At 38.5% G+C, this 20,654-nt stretch overlaps 1 protein-coding gene across 11 annotated transcripts in view; it reads left to right on the top strand.

The window, feature by feature from the left end:
- The window catches only part of PKIA (cAMP-dependent protein kinase inhibitor alpha), a 37,948-nt gene that overhangs the window by 2,559 nt on the left and 14,735 nt on the right, over positions 1–20,654 (top strand). For 8 of the 11 annotated variants that reach the window (XM_058174823.1, XM_058174820.1, XM_058174816.1 and 5 more), the window contains exon 2: positions 20,453–20,517. The exons of the other annotated variants lie outside the window; for them this stretch is intronic. The gene's annotated coding sequence lies outside the window, so the exon portion shown is untranslated. The remainder of the gene's footprint in view (positions 1–20,452; positions 20,518–20,654) is intronic. 11 annotated transcript variants of the gene reach the window in all.

The raw sequence follows: 20,654 nt of genomic DNA, 5'->3' as shown, positions 1-20,654 counted from the left end.
TGCTTATAACGGAAGCCTATATTGACAAGTATAAATCTTGGCAATTGTGCTTAATTGTCTTCCATCCTTCAGTATTCACCATGGTTCAGCTGATCTGATTAATTTATTATTAGCTGAGATAGTTGAATAATGAAACTTTCTTTGGAACTAGGGTGTTCTGTAGGAGTTTATGTAGTTAAAAAGGAGGTGAGGAAAGAATAGAGAGTAAATTCAGATGATGAGAATCCTGAATACATAAGCTCAAATAAAAGGAGGCATATTATAATAAATAAATAATCAAATAAAAGAAGGCAAATTTTAATTCTAAAATGAAAAATGCAGCTGTAAAGCAGGGGTCTCCAACCCCCAGACTATGGCCCACTACTGGGCCTTGAATCATTCAAAACCGGGCCATGGAAGGAGTGGGCGAGACTCCGCATGCGCACATCCCCACTTGCAAGAATAGTGCAGAACCATCACCTCTCTCCGCCCTCACCCCCTAACCAGTCCACAAAGCCAGAAAGGTTGGAGAACTCTACGGTAAAGAAATCAACCCAGGGCTTGCCAGTATTTATATGGAACCCTTGTGCTTCTAATTGTTGCACAACTTGCAGAAAATTCCTGCAGTTTTATCAGTGAGGTGAGCTAAGGTTATGTCGTGTCCCACTCCTCCGCTGACGGCTGGGTCCGGGAAATCCGAATCAGGCTTGCCTCTGCAGCTCTGCCCAAAGTCCTAGCAAAGTCCTCAGAGCAGGCAAGAGACCAGTAAGTGACTTCAGCAAGATAAGTTTGACTTTTGCCTGACTCAGAGACTGCCAGAAAGTAGCTCCTTTATATAGGCCATGGGGTGTGGCTCCATGACTCAGCACTCATTAAGGCCTGCCCTCCTTCCTCTGTTGCCTCCGCCTCTCCAATCTTCTGATGCGAGGGTCACTCCAATCAGCTGTTCTTGGGAGTAAACCCTCCTCAGGCTCACCTGCTGTGGAGGAGGGGGAGGGGTCTAGCTGCTCCGTTTGCCTGGGCATGGAGTCAGGGCTGGGGCAGGGAGATGCTCCTCCTTCTGCAGTTTGTGGGGGCATGGAGCCAGGACTTGGGCCGGAAGGCATACATTCCTCAGTGTTGGGGAGCAGGTAAGAAGGCCCCGGCTGCTCTGAGGGCGGGCAAGACACAACAGGTTATTTCAAAAATATGATACCATGATTGAGGGATGAACTATAGATGCACACAGATTAAGTATGCGTTCAGTTAGAATACCATTCTGAGCTAAACTTGTAGTTCAGTAGCAGAGTATTTAGGATATATATTCTGAATAAGGTATCATGACTATTGCAGTGCACCTCCTGCATTCATACCTGGCATACCTCCGGGATATTCCACCTTTTTCTGTTGTGGGAACACCAGGATTGTTGAGGCCATACTTGGAGAACCGTCATAAAATGGTTGCGCTAAAATTATAAATTGCACAGGGTAGAGTTACTTGAATGCCAAGTGATTTCCGTGATCAGCTTCTCCAACAGGAAGTTTCCTTCTATCGCTGCTTACCTTTGTCCTATTTTTGGATAGGTAGACGTATCATCAAATTAAGTGCTGGGCACTGCAGCCTCCTATTTTAGGCATAGTGTTTGGGGAGTTATTGGGGTGGAAATTCTGCAGGCAGATGCTTTGTTTTATACCCTTCTACTTTCCTTTTAAAAAAGAAAAAGAAAAGTCATGTGGGATAGGAAGCCTGGCCAGCACTAAAGAATTATTTACAGGCACAATAGCAGCCAGACATAGGAATCCAACGGTAGCTTGTCTATTTGGAGATTCACCATTTGTTATGAAGGGAAAGGTAACACTGGACAAGGTGAGGAACATAGATAAGACCTAACTCCCAATATTGGATTCATTGCCTGGCCTCACTTAGAGACATAAAAATATCTTTATCTGCTAAAAAAAAAATCCACTGAAAATGTAAACTCCTTATACCTAGATTTCCTCTGCATGATAAAGATACTGAGGTAATTGAATTCACGGAAGATACCATTGGTTTTCATGAGTTTTCCCCCCCATTATGTGCATGTGGTACCATGATAGAGCAGTGATTAGAATGCAGTATGGCAAGCTAGCTCTGCCCACTGCCAGGATTTTGATTCTGACTGGCTCAAGGCTGACTCCGCCTTCCAACCTTTCGAGGTCACTAAAATGAGGACCCACTAAAATGGGACAGTATGCTAATTCTAAACTGCATAGAGTGCTGTGTAAAGCACTATGACACGGTGTATAAGACTATATGCTATTGCTATATAGTATCAGTATACCATAGGAAGAATCATGATATCCTCATCTGCCGAGTTCCTAGTTTCTAAGGAAAAACTAGCAAGTGTCTGACTTTTATCCTTTTCTTATAAGTGGTCTTCCACAGTTAATATGTAGAACAAAGGTAGCATAGGATTGTTGAATTTGGACAAAGAAGATTCAGTTTCAAGTCCCTATTCCACTGAGTTTATGGCCAGTCACACATTCTCTCTTGAAGCTACAGGACAACAGTTTTTTCACATTGTTAATGATTTTATTTATAAAGTGGAACAGGATTAAATTTTAGTGTTAATTGTTTTACTCAGACTCCCTTTATATATTACTAGGACTTATAACAAGCCTTTATAATATTCAATGTCAAAGACAGGCAAAAATTCAGTCTATCCAAAAGAGGACTTTTTTTTTGTATCAAACTGTATTCTACATTATAGAAATATAACTATAGAGAAGCCAAAAATCAAATTCAGGAATGACAGAAAATATACCACAAAGTTGAAATACAAAGCTATTTTGAATATCATAGCATACCAAGAAAAGTTATGTCTTTTTTAGAGTCTTTGGAATTAAATTAAGTAACTTGATTTTTTCACCTATTTTGACCGTTTGTTGACATTGATTAATACATAGAGCCAGAGATTAAGGTGAACAGTTGTGCATTATTTCTTCTGTAAGTTCAGTCTAGGTAAATTTCAGGTGACAGCCCATCTCATGATTCTTGTGGACAGGTGGATAAGCTACAAATTTAGAGTATAACTTATGCGTGCCAAATCCAATAATAGCATTGGGAAAGAGGTTGGATAGAAGTGTAAAAAGCTATTATTCATCTCTGTTTTAAAAAGCAGGTAATGTAGTTGTGGAATAGCGGTTTCATGTATTTTAAGCTTAAAGACGCTGGATTTGCCAACTGGAGAAAGTTGGCTTTCTGTACTCTAGTGGTTCGAGTCCTAGCACCACGTGACAGAGTGAGCTCCCGTCACTTGCCTCAGATACTGCCAACATAGCAGTTCAAAAATGTGCAAAATGCAAGTAAATAGGTACCACTCTGATGGGGAAAAAACTAATGGTGATTCATGCAGACGCAAGGAAGTAAGTGGTACCAGACCTGACTGACTGAGAGGCAAAATTGGACGAGAAAAGCCCCAGATGACACCAACTCTCCTTTAGAACGTTGTTAGTCACTCTGTGCAGAGCTAATTGTCCCCCTGTGGTAAACCCTTGATAGCATACAAGTGCAAACTGAACAAGCTAGCAGTCTTAGGCAGCCAAATATCTACTCTGTGATAGCATTGTAGACTCCTGGGTTTCAATGCACCACCACCCTGCGCTAAATAAATGCCAACTGATTCCTAAGTTCAAGTCTCAGATATTGTTTTTAACTCTTTTTTTAAATTTGCATTTATATCCTGCCCTTCTCCGAAGACTCAGGGCGGCTTACACTATGTCAAGCAATAGTCTTTATCCATTTGTATATTATATACAAAGTCAACTTATTGCCCCCAACAATCTGGGTCCTCATCTTACCTACCTTATAAAGGATGGAAGGCTGAGTCAACCTTGGGCCTGGTGGGACTTGAACCTGCAATAATTGCAAGCAGCTGCTGTTAATAACAGACTGTCTTAGCAGTCTGAGCCACCAGAGGCCAATGGCTTATAGCATGGCTATATAAAATACTGCCTGTATTATGAATTTGCCAAATTAATATAGTCTTGTTACATGCAGAAAATATTTCATGGCATGTTGGAGATGCCTTTTATGATGCTGTTATCAAATTCAACATGGAACTCAGTTGTAGCATACCTAGCATTGTCAATAAGGCTGAAATGCTATTGTTTGAAATTCTGAAGACATCCCAATGATTGCAATGAACCATTAGAGTGGTATGCGGCTGTTCCATGTTTTTCACTGTAGAATACACTTCCTTCAGAGTCACTACCTTCCTTTGTTTCAGCTTTCATGAAAATCTGTAAGAGATTTATCTTTAATTCAGCCTATTAAATTATAGTCAAAGTCTTCACCCTTTTAATGTAGAATTTCGGCATCGTTTGCATTTGAGTTTTTAAATATATTTTGATCAGTACTTTTCTCCTATGTTTTTAAATAGAAATGATTTTATATAAAATATGAATTCTTAAATTGTCATACATTATTACTTGAACAAAGTGTGAAATCATGTCAAGAATTTATTTTACTCTGGCTTAAGTTTCTCACACGAATAGATTAAACCTTGCTGAAGTTTTTCCTAAAAGTCAAACCACAGAAACATATGACAATTCTTATACAAGAATGTTCAATCTCTTTGAGATTGGACTAAACAGTGTACCTACAGATAGCTTCCTACAAAAGCCACTATGGTTTAGTGTTAGACCATTACAGAAAGTTGTGAGTAAAATAGATTCAGAATAAGTGCTTTATTATGTGGCTGTTATATAGTAGGATGGCAATTAGTTGGGCGGTATGACAAAGGTTCATATGAATATTAAAGAGGAAGCCACTGAAGTCTTGGCATGCCACCATCTTTTGCTGAATATACAGTTTGTCTGCAGATTATTGTAGTTTGTGGGAGGAGAAAAAATGTGCAGTTCAAAATAATGAAGCTGCTCATAAACTATCAAGGTGAGGGGAATAATATTTGCTGACAAAAATCCTGGAGCTGTAAATTGGTTTTGCTCAGCCTGCGTACAGGACTGCTACTTAGGATTAGAGCTTTGCAGATTCTGTGACTACATTTTAGAAGAAAACAGTTTAGGACTAAACAATGAAGTAACCCAGAAGCAAACTAGTGAAAAAATATATTGACAAGAATTTAACACTTTTTCTTTGCAAGCTGCATTGGTTGCCATTTTGCTTCTGAGTCCCATTCAAGGCCTATAGACTCTTCCATGGCAAAGATTATTTGAGGGGCCACTTGTCTCCCAAAGTATCAGCCCAACTGTTTCAATCTGACATGGTCAGCGTGCTCTGGGTTCCATCAATGAAACAATGCCATCTATTGGAACCCCAGAAGACCATCTTCTCTGTAGTAGTGCCTATCCTCTGAAATGAGCTCAAATCCAAATGAGTCCCAACCTATTGGTATTTCAAAAGGCTTTAAAGACCTGGATCTTTGCCCAAGTCTTTGAAAAGACCAGTCGATGCCCCTTTCTTACATTCTGTTCCTTCTCTGGGTCAATCTTGCCTTGTGCTGTTTTTGAGTTTTTTGTATTCTCTGCTTTTCAAATGTTTTAACAATTGTCAACTGCCCAGAGTTGCCAGGAGTTGGGCAACTTATAAATTCAATCAATAATATTATTATTCAGTCAGGAAAGCATGATTGTCAAAAATTGTCCTTTAATTTCAGTAAATTTGAAAGGATGCTGTTGGCCATTTAAAGTAGATATAAGTGTGGGTGGCATATATAAACGATATGTAACAACTACTTCACCCAGTGAGCAGAAACACAGATAGAAATGTTTGTGGGACGACAAAGAGACAGAGTCATTTTGCAGGAGAAGAAATGAAATAATTTTCATGTGGATATTGAATTGAAAGGGCAGTTTGGCTCAATATTATGTCTTAAACAGAGGCTATACTATTTATGTCTATAACACCACTTCCTAGATGTTTTAGGAATTCATATCATTGGGGTCAAAAATATTTATCTCTTGTTACGTGTTTGTAAGAAATATGACTTATGATTTCTATTAGAATCTTACTTTAATAAAGATAAGTATTAATTATTGAACCATAGCTATTAAGTATGGCCCATCGGCTCTAAAACATTTCTTTGGAAAGAACTTCAGAATAGTAAAAATCAGAAAACAATTAGTTGATTTCTTGTCACCTAGCTTTTCCTGTGCTATCCTTGAACATAGAGTAAGTTTTAATTAGATGTATATTATTTATTGCTGTCTGTCCTTACCTATAGCTGTTCCTAAAAATTTCCTTGATGTCTAAGGAAAGCATAGCTGGATGCATCTCTGCATATTGTTCACACATTGTGCATAGTTCATTTGATTTTCTGCTGACCAGAATACATTGTTGGAATACTTTTCTCTTTTTCTTTGTGTAAAATGCTGTATGTAGGTGCTGACGTTGACGCAGCATTTGGGCAGTCAATGGAATTGTTGTGTTCAGTAGAGAATAGAAACTAATGACTCACAATGATTTTTCCCCCTTCTTAGCATTTTTCCACAAGTGCTGGGTCTGCTTTTTTTTTTTTCATAAATTGAATATTAGTCCATTGCTTGTAACAGGAATTGACCAACTGACTTGTTGACTGAATCTGGCATGGGTTGAGAAAGTGACTTACCCAAAGTCACCCAGTTGACTTTCATGTGTAAATTGAGACTAGAACAGTGTCCTGGTTTCTAGCCTCAAGTTTTAACTATTAGACCAAACTGGTTCCAAATGATACAAAGTAGAATCTGCACCAAAAAAAAATAAATCTTATAATGAGAATGACAATGAGCTCCTTAGCAAACCTATCCAGAAATAATTGCTGTGAAATCAAAAGAGCAGACACAGTTCTGTAACTAGACACTTGGCAAAATTGGGGGTACATAATCATAGCACAGTAGTTATAATTCTTATCAGTATAATCACAGACTCACAAATTTGTTAATTCATGCAATCATCGTGCACCATGTGTGACAACAGTCTTAAATTAAAATGAGACGATCATGTTGTTTGTTATATGCTTTAGTGCCTAGACATAATAATTTCTGTCCTGTTTTATCAAATATTTCATTATCTGCTCAAAGTTACAGTCAGATAATCTACATACTACTAAAATGCTCATTGTCATGACCTTTATCTTGGCAAAATGGTGCTTCATAGGCCCACAATTTTTGAACAAAGGTACTTCAAATGGATTGATTTATAGAATGTGTCCAAAATCTGGGACCCATGTCTCCTGATCACGGTCCGAACATTTTGGGAAAGTTGTGACTGCTTCATTGTTACTGGCTGCTGCTGAGATCACAACCCTCAACCTGGTTGGGCACTGAAGGGGGCGTGCCCCTGGTCGAAATGTGCCCACCGGGTTTCCGTGCATTCCATCAGCCGAGGGCCCAGGGTAGGGGTGGGGGGGTGGCGGTTGCTATTAAAGAGAGTCTAGAGCCGAGGGAGACCACTGTACCTCAGATCGCCGGGTGTGAATCCCTCTTTGTGAGATGGGGTCATAGGTGTCAGATGGGCTTGCTGGTCACGTACCTGGCTCCTTGCTGCGTGACAGCTGCCCTGCCCGAGCTCCTGGAGGTGCTTGCCGGGGTGGCAGTGGAGACCCCCAGACTTTTAGTCATGGGGGACTTTAACTTGCCATCTGCCGGCTCGTCATCGACAGTGGCTCGGGAGTTCATGGCTTCCATGACGGCCTTGGACCTGACTCAAGTAGTGGATGGCCCCACTCACATCGGGGGTGGCACTCTGGATCTTATTTTTATCTCTGGTCAGTGGTTGAAGGATCTGGATTTGAGAGATGTAGTCATAGAACCTTTGTCATGGTCAGATCACTCTCTCCTTCGCCTGGACTTTCTGACCGCCACTCAACACCGCAGGGAGACGGAACCACAACGTTGGTTCCGTCCCAGGCGCCTGATGGACCTGGAGAGGTTCCGGACGGAGCTTGGGCCACTTCCTGAGGGTCTGGCTCACGGCACGGCAGAGGAACTAGCCGCAGCCTGGCAACGGGCTGCGGCTGGGGCTAGACCGTGTCGTGCCTCTGCGACCTCTGACCCGGCGCAGATCCCAACCGGCTCCTTGGTTCTCCGAGGAGCTGAGGGGATGAAACGCGGAGAAGATGCCTAGAGCTCCTGGAGGTCTAGCCGTTTAGAGGCTGATCGGACACTAGTTAGGTCCTATACTAGGACCTACCTGGTGGCACTGAGGGAAGCGGCGTTGCTCGCCTCCTCCCTCATTGCGTCGGCAGATAACCGCCCAGCTGCCCTGTTTCGGGTGACCCATTCCCTCCTTCACCAGGGGGAGCGGGATGACCCGTTGCAGGGACGTGCTGAGGAGTTTAACGGTTATCTATACGATAAAATCGTTCAGCTTCGAGACGGTCTAGACCAAAATTGCGATGATTCAGATGAGGCGTCTGAGGGTGGTCTTGGTGACATTTTCTGGGATGAGTTTGACCCTGTGGCTCCCGAGGACATGGACAGGTTGTTGGGTAGGCTGAATGCCACCACGTGTTTACTGGACCCGTGCCCCTCCTGGCTGGTGCTGGCCACTCAGGAGGTGACACGAGGCTGGCTCCAGGCGATTACGAATGCCTCCTTGTTGGAGGGAGTCTTTCCGGCCGCCTTGAAAGAGGCGGTGGTGAGGCCCCTCCTCAAGAAGCCCTCCCTGGACCCGGCTGTTTTAGGTAATTATCGTCCGGTCTCCAACCTTCGCTTCGCGGTGAAGGTTGTAGAGAGTATGGTGGCATATCAGTTTCCCCTGCACCTGGATGAAACTGTCTATCTAGACCCGTTCCAGTCCGGTTTCCGGCCCGGCTACAGCACGGAGACGGCTTTGGTCGCGTTGGTGGATGATCTCTGGAGGGCCAGGGATAGGGGTTGTTCCTCTGTCCTGGTCCTATTAGACCTCTCAGCGGCTTTCGATACCATCGACCATGGTATCCTGCTGCGCCGGTTGGAGATATTGGGAGTGGGAGGCACCGTTTATCGGTGGTTCTCCTCCTATCTCTCCGACCGGCCGCAGACGGTGTTGACAGGGGGGCAGAGGTCGGCCCCGAGGCGCCTCACTTGTGGGGTGCCGCAGGGATCGATTCTCTCGCCCCTTCTGTTCAACATCTATATGAAGCCGCTGGGTGAGATCATCAGTGGTTTCGGTGTGAGGTACCAGCTGTACGCTGATGACACCCAGCTGTACTTTTCCACACCGGGCCACCCCAATGAAGCTATCGAAGTGCTGTCCCGGTGTTTGGAAGCCGTACGGGTCTAGATGGGGAGAAACAGGCTCAAGCTCAATCCTGGTACAGTCAGCTGAGTCCTCGGCTGACTGTTGGGGGCGAGTCACTGGCCCCGATGGAGAGGGTGCGCAATCTGGGCGTTCTCCTGGATGAACGGCTGTCTTTTGAAGACCATTTGACGGCCGTCTCCAGGAGAGCTTTCCACCAGGTTCGCCTGGTGCGCCAGTTGCGCCCCTTTCTAGACCGGGATGCCTTATGCACGGTCACTCACGCCCTCGTGACGTCTCGCCTGGATTACTGCAATGCTCTCTACATGGGGCTTCCCTTGAGGGGCATCCGGGGGCTTCAGTTAGTCCAGAATGCGGCTGCGCGGGTGATAGAGGGAGCCCCTCGTGGCTCCCGCATGACACCTATCTGCGCAGACTGCACTGGCTACCTGTGGCCTTCCGGGTGCACTTCAAGGTGCTGGTGACAATCTTTAAAGCGCTCCATGGCATAGGGCCGGGCTATTTACGGGACCGCCTACTGCTACCAAATACCTCCCACCGACGCGTGCGCTCTCACAGAGAGGGACTCCTCAGGGTGCCGTCAGCTAGGCAGTGCCGTCTGGCGACACCCAGGGGAAGGACCTTCTCTGTGGGGGCTCCCACCCTCTGGAACGAACTCCCTCCAGGACTTCGTCAACTTCCGGACCTCCGAACCTTTCGTCGCGAGCTTAAAACATATTTATTCATCTGCGCGGGACTGGATTAGATTTTAAAGTTATGGGTTTTAAGGGGTTTTTATTATTTATACTATTTTAAATTTGGGCAATAGAATAAGTTTTTTAATTGTTGTTTTTAATCTGTACTTATATGTATTTTAACTGCCTGTGAACCGCCCTGAGTCCTTAGGGAGATAGGGCGGTATATAAATTTGAAAAAATAAATAAATAAATAAATAAATCTTCATTTTCAAAATTCTGGGACTGTTTCCCAGTCAGTCTCACAATCTCTTGTTTCCCGTCCCCTCCAGCCAGCCGCAGTCACTTGTTTGCCTTTTGGAAAGGGGAGGGGAACAGAATAGAGGAACACAGAAGAAGGAACATCCATAGACCATTCCTGACCCATGCCACTCTCCTACAAACTTCCGTCTGTCACTCCCATGGCTTCCGTGCAGCCCCATGCATGCCTTTAATTACCTATGGAGCATCTATTTGCACATACCAGTGCAATGTTCTGACCCATACCACCCCCTGTGCATCTTTCCTGACTCTTGTGCACTCCCAAGTACTTTTCCCAAGCCACAACCCAACTGTACCCACTCAATTGTAGTGGCTCTTGGACAGCCCCACACACCCTTACAGTCTGCACTGCCTCCCCTGTTTGCCATTCCTGAATGGCATGGCACCTCCTACCCAGCTCTTCCAGCAGACAACTCACCATGGGACAACTTGACATGGCCAAATCGCTATGGGACAACACACAGCAAGTCAAGAGTTATACTGCTATCCAAGAAATGGTGGGATAGAATCATTAAAGAAAGGATGTAAAAGGAGGGGCAAAATGAAATCTGAATAATAAAAATTAAAATATTTTTATTTATTTAAAATAATTGAATTGATAAATTGTCCTGTGTTAAGTTGTCCTGTGTTGAATTGTCCTGCGGCAAGTTGGCCATGGTGAGGAGTACACGACAAGAACCAACTAAATGGGAAGGTGGAGATAGCAGGTTTCTATCCAGTTCTTCAACTATCAGGCTTCAGGACCTTGGAGAGCAGACATCTGTTCCATCATCGCCTAGCACACTTGAGATGCTTTGGTGAAGAAGTCAAAAAAATCTTGCTAGAAGCTTCATTCCCTGAGATTCTATACTGGTTTGTTAGAGAAGTATCAGCTTTCTCAGGATGGGAAGAATTCAAGGCATGTTAGAAAATATGGTAAGTGCACCCAGGACCTTTGAATTCACTATAGTTCATAATAGGCAGTTGTTCAAGAAGAAAATAGAGAGAGAGAGACGGTCTGATTATCAGCAGAGACTAATTTGGTGAGTCTATGAGACAGTTTTCTTTGTAGTAGCATTCAGAAGATAGAACTTCTTTCTGAGAGAAAACACTGATTCTACTTAATTTTAGATGGGTTAAAAAGGTATGTTTACAGGGCCTTTCATAGTTTATAATACTATTTGGTTTACTTTTGTTATGTGGCTTTGATTGTATTATATTTTAAATTGTGTAGTCCTTCGAGAGCTCTGCAGCAAAAACACAATTTATGCAAATTCAAAGTAAGTTTAATATGCTTAAATTTTCTTCATCTGACGCATGAATTTTAACAGTTCATTGATAAGAGCACACCTAATTTTTGGACCCAGGCATAAATTCATAATCTCCAAATTACAGGTTGTTCTAGACTTACAACTATTCATTTAGCAATTCTTTGACATTACAACAGCTCTGAAAAAGTGACTTATAACTAGTCATTGCTCTTACAAGCATCACAGCATTTACACAGCTGTGTGATCAAAATTTGGTTGCCCAGCAACCAGCATGTTTCAGCCTTCCAAGTTCATATGATTGACATTTGTGATCTTCTTAGCCAATTTCCAACGAGCAAAGTCAATGGGGAAATCTTTATTTGCTTAACAGCTGCATGATTCACTTAACAACTGCGCTGATTTGTTTTTTGCAAAAGTTGCAAAATTGGGTATGACTATTAACAACCCTCTTGCTTAGCAGTAGAAATTCTCCTCCTAATTGTCATAATTCAAGAACTACCTGTAGTATTTAATATGTATTCAACCAGATCCTTAATCTAGAGGGAATGGTATAATTCAGTCCACTCGTAATTCTGAACCAAAGGTAAAGCATGTCCTCCAAAGCTGATTGAACTGATGTTAAGAAGTGGGGAAATATTTCTTAAGGATCAGTCACTCCAAGGATTTGTTGGTGAGAAAGTTTAGCTTGTTTTCTTTTTCCTGAATTTATTTCAGGGTAATTTCTGGGTTTGTTGCCAAGCTTCAGATCACAATCAGTAAAATAAAAAAGACTCATTTAAATCATAAAATAGCAAGGCGTGTGAAAAATTCAGTCTTTCTCTTTTTAAAGTTGTCAAGAATACACATGGAGAATGTGAAATAAACAACAAGCTCAAGCTCAGAATTTTAAGTAACTTCCCTTTGTAATAGTTTCTTCAGGCAAGTTCTACAACTGAATGTGCTTAGAAAAAGATGAAAAGAGCAAGACCTGGATTTCATTTGGCTTTTTTAAAAAAAATGTCCAAGCATAGATGGTGTTGATAACATTATGTGCATGAAGTAGTGATCATAGAGTCTACCTCTCCATGCTATAATAATTTTAGTCCTATACACTTCCTAGAAAAATGGGCAACTTTGATGCATTGCTCAAGCCCTGCGCAGTTGTCCCAAAGCAGCCTATTTTCTCATTTGATGCTCAACCATAATATTTTGATTGAATCATTCAGTTTTATACATTAATACAGGCATTATGCAAGCCCACCTTTTAGTGATTCCAATTATCAATAAAGAATAGAATATAGTTATATCGCTCAAGAAATGGGCTGGGTATACATTTAAATAAATACAAAATGGAAGATCCTGGAGGATCCCAGATCACCTTTAAAATTAATATTTTAGTTTTTGAAATTAAAGATTTCAAGAGTACAACATACCCCCAAGCCCCACAGTTTTTAATTGTTATCTTAACACACCTGGAAAGTTGAGGGATTTGTTTGAAGAAGTCTGAGGTGATAAGACGAGAATTCGAACTTAACCACTGCCCATGTCACATTGATTCATCATTGTTTCAAAATAGAAATAGCCTCTGCTAGCATTGCTGAACTATATCTTTAAAAAATTACAATTGTAAAAAAACCTCAGTAGAGAACTGTATATCTGATAAGGTAGTTTGGTCTACTTCTGTTTACTCACAGAATTTCAAATTGACTTTGAAACCATAATCGATCTGAGTCCTTCCAGTATTGGAAAGGTCTTAAGCTTTCAACCATTCCTGACAACGGTAATCATTTTCAAGTAATCACTCCCGACAAAATATATATATTATGGAATTTTCTTTATTAATATGTGTTGTATGTTCAAATATTATACACATTAGTGTCACTATTATACATATATAGCGTGAAAGTATTGATAGGTATTATACGTATAGACTTGAATATACAAGTTAACTTCTTTTTAGACTTTTGATGGTGCTAATTTTTTTTTGAGCGGGAGTATAACATTATAAATGGTTCTATCCAAGTAATTACCATCTGAATAGATGATTCTGTTTATTTTTAGATTCTGACTTAGTTTAAGATCTTCTGTGTGTAGTTCGTTAAAATAACATACAAAGTTGTTATTATATAAAAGAAGTCTGACATTGATTATGCATTCATATTTTGCTGCTGAATCAGGTTAGATATTGACATGATTTTTTATTTTCTTAGGTCTTTAGACCTGAATTAAGCAATTGTGGAGGCAATAATTCGATTCATTTGTTCCAATTCACGTCAGTACATACAAATTTCTTTTTAAAAATGTCCAAGCATAGATGGTGTTGATAACATTATGTGCATGAAGTAGTGATCATAGAGTCTACCTCTCCATGCTATAATAATTTTAGTCCTATACACTTCCTAGAAAATGGGCAACTTTGATGCATTGCTCAAGCCCTCAGTTGTCCCAAAGCAGCCTATTTTCTCATTTGATGCTCAACCATAATATTTTGATTGAATCATTCAGTTTTATACATTAATACAGGCATTATGCAAGCCCACCTTTTAGTGATTCCAATTATCAATAAAGAATAGAATATAGTTATATCGCTCAAGAAATGGGCTGGGTATACATTTAAATAAATACAAAATGGAAGATCCTGGAGGATCCCAGATCACCTTTAAAATTAATATTTTAGTTTTTGAAATTAAAGATTTCAAGAGTACAACATACCCCCAAGCCCCACAGTTTTTAATTGTTATCTTAACACACCTGGAAAGTTGAGGGATTTGTTTGAAGAAGTCTGAGGTGATAAGACGAGAATTCGAACTTAACCACTGCCCATGTCACATTGATTCATCATTGTTTCAAAATAGAAATAGCCTCTGCTAGCATTGCTGAACTATATCTTTAAAAAATTACAATTGTAAAAAAACCTCAGTAGAGAACTGTATATCTGATAAGGTAGTTTGGTCTACTTCTGTTTACTCACAGAATTTCAAATTGACTTTGAAACCATAATCGATCTGAGTCCTTCCAGTATTGGAAAGGTCTTAAGCTTTCAACCATTCCTGACAACGGTAATCATTTTCAAGTAATCACTCCCGACAAAATATATATTATGGAATTTTCTTTATTAATATGTGTTGTATGTTCAAATATTATACACATTAGTGTCACTATTATACATATATAGCGTGAAAGTATTGATAGGTATTATACGTATAGACTTGAATATACAAGTTAACTTCTTTTTAGACTTTTGATGGTGCTAATTTTTTTTTGAGCGGGAGTATAACATTATAAATGGTTCTATCCAAGTAATTACCATCTGAATAGATGATTCTGTTTATTTTTAGATTCTGACTTAGTTTAAGATCTTCTGTGTGTAGTTCGTTAAAATAACATACAAAGTTGTTATTATATAAAAGAAGTCTGACATTGATTATGCATTCATATTTTGCTGCTGAATCAGGTTAGATATTGACATGATTTTTTATTTTCTTAGGTCTTTAGACCTGAATTAAGCAATTGTGGAGGCAATAATTCGATTCATTTGTTCCAATTCACGTCAGTACATACAAATTTCTTTTAAAAATGTTTAACAGTACATTTATAGTTTAAAACAAAACAGTGAACAAAATATTGGAACCATATAAATTATAGAAATCAAAATAGATACTTCAAATCTACAGTACATCAGTAAATGTGCTTTGTTATTTTTGGAAAGTTATCTGATTAACCTATCTGTCAGGCTTCTCCTGGCCAGTTCTTGAAGCTTCAGAAGCAGTAATTGAGAAATTCAACTCTGATAAGTATAAATACTTATTATAACTGAAGAAAGCTCTTAAGAAAGCGTAAGAACCAAACTTTCATATGAGATAACAGAAATCTTTCCATTTTGTTTGAGGAGGTCTGTATAAGAAGCAGTTTCTAGGGTTCAAGGAGGACCTGTGGTAACGCATATGATTGAACTGCACACCAGTTGTAATTTGTGACTATTCAAGGGTTATTCACTTTTAGTTCTGATATTTCTGTCAGACATAAGAATATAAAGATATTTTTAGAAAGCAGATTTCTCCACCCACCCACCCACCCATGCATAGAGATAAATGGAGAAAGAGTAAAGATGGCAACAGGTTAAAGAACTGTTTGTCTAATTTCAATATGTACAGCTCTGTGCAGCTTTCCAACAGTTCAGTTTGTTCAGTTCCCTTTTTTTAAAAGGTATGGTTGTTGAAAAGGTGGTCAAACTATAGCTCCAGAGGGCCCTGGAGAAAATTATCTGGATCTTTTGCACTTGGATTTCAGATCAGGGCATAGTTTAGAGCAGGGGTCTCCAACCTTGGCAACTTTAAGACTTGTGGACTTCAACTCCCAGAACTCGCAGCTTTGCTGGCTGAGGAATTCTGGGAGTTGAAGTCCAGAAGTCTTAAAGTTGCCAAGGTTGGAGACCCCTGGTTTAGAGCCAACATTGATTGAACTTGTCAATGACTTTTAACAGAGACAGATTGTGGTAGTGCAGTCATCCTAGATCTTGATCTCTCAACAACTTCCATTACCATCCATCCATCAATCAAATATTACAAATAAATAATAATAAAGATCCAGTCTTTTAACACTTGTTCAACACAATTGTAAGTTCTAACAGTTGCTGAACAAGTGGTCATTAAACAAAATCACCTGTAATTATATAGCATATCATCCATACTTGTTCTATTCCAAACAAATAAGTAAATCCACTTCCCAAATGAATCAGATTTAATTATAATATCCATTTCAATAGAGTATGTTAAAAACTACTCACAATCCTATTGTTATATTCCATGTAGCAGTAACATAGAATTTTAATCCTGAGTCTTAACTGGTGTGCTTTTAGGTATCTGATTTACTAACTTTTCATTTTGTGACATGGTAAAACTCCCAATAAGTCACTTGGGTAAAATTAATGTTATCAAAATGAACATTACATGAGGATTAATGTGTATCTTAAAAATAATTCCAGTGTTAATTCCCGGTAGATATTTTAGACAGCTAGAGAAGTTAATGAGAAAAAAATTATAGCAGGCTAAGATCCAAGAATATCTTCAGCTAAATTGTGATTACTATATGATTTAACCTACCGGATTCCCAAGTATTTCAGTCTTTCAGTCTTCCCTCCCTCCCTCTCTTATCTCCATGTGTGTAGGCAGTGGGGAGGATGGGTGAAGGTATATACTTATATAAGATATTATAATTTCTGTCCTCTGGGTCTATTTGGAGAGCATATGCTACTATTAAAGTGATTTATGTATTTATAAATGTTAAGGATAACAATGTGATATTGAATTATATTCCTAAAATATGGATTTTGCCACTTTGTGGCAATTTTTAGTTCTGGCAAACCTGAGATATGCTGGTGAGGATAATTTTAGCTAATTAGAAAGAAAGTTATTCTGATTTTAAGGAATATCTCTGAGATATAAGTTTGTTTAAGATATAACCTGAGATATGCTGGTGAGGATAATTTTAGCTAATTAGAAAGAAAGTTATTCTGATTTTAAGGAATATATCTGAGATATAAGTTTGTTTAAAAATTCTATTTTGGAAAAGTCTTTGTGTTCTTAAAATGAGAAAATGGCATACTATATCTAGATTTAATGAAAAGTTTGCCAACTGAATTACTTTTACAGTTATTTATAGTTTATGGATATTTTTGTTGCATCATTTTTATTTTCACCTTTAGTTTACTTTAATAATGATAACATATTTAGATATTTTCATCACTGAATAAAACATTAACTTTTTTACATTTACTTTTTCCTTTTGTCTTTTTAATTCCTCCAAATGGTGGTACAACACATACTCAGTATATGATTATTTAAGTTTTCATTGCAGGAACACTTTCTAGCATACTATATAAGGCCATCAGTAAGAAGAACAAAGGAAGCAAATGTTTAGAAGTATTGTCCCTTCTGAAAGAAGAATAGTGTGATTTTTATAAACCAGCTCTCTCATTGTTCACAAAATATTTTATAAAATAATTTATGTTTCCCAATAAGTTCCAAAAAGCTAGATGCGTTCACCAACACTATCCTGAAGAAAGCAAAAAAATTAAATGTAATAACACAATATGTCACAGTACAAAGCCAAATACTTGGGCTGAAATATGCTCATTTCTCATAAAGTGGCAAATTCTGTTATTGAAAAGTAAACTAGTCCAATTTAGGACTCTACTCTTCTAAATAACTGATTCATCAACCCATTCCAAGTCTACACCATAGTGCATTGAATAAATGAACTCTAATCACGCAATATTTTTTCTTTATGTAGAACTATCACAAAAAAGTTGCACATTAAGTGATGGTACAAATCTCTTTTTTGTAAACAAATCTGCTTTATGGAGAAAATAATTTCCTGGATTCATACATACATACATACATACATGAATGAAACCACAATTTACTTCATTGCTGATTAAATCACAATTGGTTGTGTTCACTCAACACACATTATAAATATGGTTTACAATATAAAGTAGCTGGGTTTGCAAAACAGAACCAGATAACATCAAAACAGGCCATTCTTGCATTATATTTCCTGGAAGGCACCTGGCTATTGTCAGGAAGATATAAAGGAGCTCTGTCTGCAGATATTACATGAGAGACTCAAAGTACATCCAACCAATCATTGCTTGTATCTTGGCAGCCAGAATGAAGAGAGGAAATCGATCTCATTCTACTCATTTATCAGTGTCCTAGTGCTGTGATCCATTTTTTGTCTTGCATACTTTATTCTTACTGCCAGTACTGGTGGACAACTGTTTAGAGCAAGACAGGTTGATAACACAATTGATGAAATACATAAAAGACAGAAAATGTGTATTACTTTTCATCATCTATGTTGAGCCTCTAGAAATACCAAGTTACAAATGGCTGACCACCTACAATCCATTTATATTTGTTAATCATAGAGCTATGTAGAGACTGATTCTGGACTGTAATTGAACAAGAAGTTAAATAACCATCAACAAACATTTTTAAGGTACAGTTAAATGTGGTGATAAAATAACTGCATGAAATACTGAAACATTTCTCTGCTTCATGTATCAAAGAGAGGGTGAAAGATGTATTTCAACAATGGTAAAGATTTTAAATAACATTTCTATTTTAGCTACTATAAAGTATAATAAAGTATTAGTTGCATTCTCCTTAAATAAGCATGAAATCTCTTAAGTTTGCACTTTATCAGAAAGTTTCTCATTGTTTACTAAAAGACATTAAAACAAATCCCATTTTTTTCAATGTGATTTAAATGTAATTTTATAATGGCTTTTGTCCTGTGCAGTGAGAAGAACTGTAATGATCCAGATAATAATGCTGGAAACAGCAAAAGGCCTGTTCAGGCCTTCCTGATGAAATAATAGCATAAATTATACTACAGAGTTGCCTAGCAACAGAAGCAAAGGCATTGCTAAGCTAGCAATAGATAAAAACCTCAACCATATAACTACTTGAGTTGGGAAAAGACTGAGAAAAGCGTGTAGGATTTTGCTCCAAAAAAGGTTCTTATCTTAATGGACTATCATATTAATTTATTCTTGAAGGAGACATACCTACTCACTTCTTTAAATAAGCCTTCCTTTAGTCAGTACCTCTCAAATGTATTGGACTTCACTATATGTTGAATGCCCTCTTTGAGGAAAGTGGATAATGTTAGTGGTATTCAATTCGACTAGTTAATCGCATTTCCCAGGGAGTTTTGTACCTTATATGCATACTCCTAGTCAATTCATCTACAGTAAGTCTTTTTTCCTTGCTGCTGGTTTCCTTTTTTCTGTTTTGTTCTTCAGTGTGTGGGTTTTTAATCTTGCTTCTATATTTTTTTTTTTGTCATTTGCCCAGAGAATCCAGTTAACAACAAAATTAAATCACTCCAGGTAGCAGATCTGTTAACTATAAGTAACGTTCATTATTTAGCAATTGGATTATGGTTGATCTGGAAAACATTAGATAGTCAGACTTAATTAATACTTGAAGGATTATTATTTTATAGATAATTCAAGGTAGCCAACATACTAATACTCCTTCCTTCTCCTATTTTCCCCACAACAACTTTATGAGGTGAGTTGGGCTAAGAGAGAATGACTGGCTGAAAGTTACCAAACTAGTTTTCATGCATAAGGTAGGACTAGAACTCACAGTCTCCTGGTTTCTAGTCTGGTGCCTTTACCAAGTAGGATCTCTTTTATAGTGCAAATTGAAAAAGAAACAGTTTTGATGAATCACTTTTAAATAGAAAATTACATGGACTATCCATGTAGACACAAGAAACTGAACTTAGCATAACAAAAAAAACTTCTCTTTATGTAAAGCCACTAATCTTTGCATTTTAATCTAAATAGATTAGGGACTTTCCAGCATGTGCAACTTTTGAGTTGGGGCAAGTCATACCATATCAAATACTTGTTAACAGTGAACCCAGTAGTTAATTTTAATAGTATCTGCTTCTATAGATAGATTCTGTCTAAAAAATACTATGGAAGAGGAACAGATTTTACCTGACAAGATTGAGACCAAGTTGAAAGTGATTTTAAAAATGACATGTTATAAAAATGATATGGAAAAAGATGCTATACTAGATATACAATATACTGGATAACTTAAAATGTGTATACAAATAACACCAAAAGAATGACCCAGATAACTTTCTTATAGTGATTTATAAAAGAGATTAAAATTTTGAAGGATTTTGTGAAAAGGGACAAAAAAAAATTAAAAGAAATCTAGGGCATTATTTGAAGGGATTAAAAATCAAGATTGTTAAAAGTAAAAAGAAGGAATATAAATTTGGTTTATTTGATCAAGGTTAAAAGATAAGATAAGGTAACTTAAGGAACTTTTGTTGACTAGGATTTTAGGTTGAGGTGTAAAGATTTGTTTATAGATAAGAAATGAGCTATGGGAAGGAGAGATAATTTGTTGTATTTTAAGAAAAAGTGACACGTTACTAAAATTGCTTATACTTGTGATGAAGAGAAAAGTCATTTATTTACTGAGTTATTTCAACTATATTCTCATTGACTTCAACAGTACTCAACTTTACCTGAGGTCCTTATTTTCAAGTTTCTCAACACGATGAGTTCAATCTATTCTGAGTAAGTCCAATATTGCTATCTGTCTTTGTGAAGTACAATTAGTTTCTTATTGACAATCTATCTGGGTAGTGCTGACCATGGTTTCAGAAATAAAGTACCTTCCATTGATACCGTCTGTGCAGCAGGTTATTTATTTG

Source organism: Ahaetulla prasina, chromosome 3, assembly GCF_028640845.1.
Source record: "Ahaetulla prasina isolate Xishuangbanna chromosome 3, ASM2864084v1, whole genome shotgun sequence".
Lineage (NCBI taxonomy): Eukaryota > Metazoa > Chordata > Lepidosauria > Squamata > Colubridae > Ahaetulla > Ahaetulla prasina.
The sequence above is the reverse complement of the archived record's forward strand: the minus strand, read 5'-3'. Positions and strand labels throughout refer to the sequence as shown.